This window comes from Centruroides sculpturatus, unplaced genomic scaffold (assembly GCF_000671375.1).
Source record: "Centruroides sculpturatus isolate CEXI.00-Female unplaced genomic scaffold, Cexi_2.0 scaffold4117, whole genome shotgun sequence".
Taxonomy (NCBI): domain Eukaryota; kingdom Metazoa; phylum Arthropoda; class Arachnida; order Scorpiones; family Buthidae; genus Centruroides; species Centruroides sculpturatus.
The window spans coordinates 480-1,024 of record NW_019388214.1 but is presented as its reverse complement, the minus strand read 5'-3'; positions in this window follow the sequence as shown (position 1 = coordinate 1,024).

Here is a 545-nt window from a genome sequence, read left to right as displayed (position 1 = left end):
ATGGTATATTAAACTATTGCAAATTCCATCTTTACAACTCTATATGCTTCAGCCAATAAATCTAAACGTAAAGCGTCTAATAATTCAACTTCGCTTAAATAAATATTCTGTGTTTATTAATAATAAATATATCGACCTAACAAGAAATTACAGTATTGCCCTTTATGCAAATCTGAAGAATTTTCATTACTCCACTTAATTCAAAGCTGTAAAGAACTCTCAAAACTACGTAATTACTATAAAATACCCCAAATATGTCAGACCAATTCAGAACTGGAGTTTAAATCAAGTCTAAAAAATCTTAATAAAACGGATCTATATAAAATTTACAATTATTTTGTAAAAGTTTCAGAACGATACTATTTGTCAAATCAAAATTAATGTCTGTACAATCATCCGTTGTCGTGGTAAAGCAGATGATTCACTACATCTGTAAATATAATTGATGTCTAAACAAAAATAAGATTGATTTGTAGTGTATATTTGAAATTTTAAATTTACTATTTCTAATTGTATTTCTTCAAAAAATTTATAAAATTCCCCCT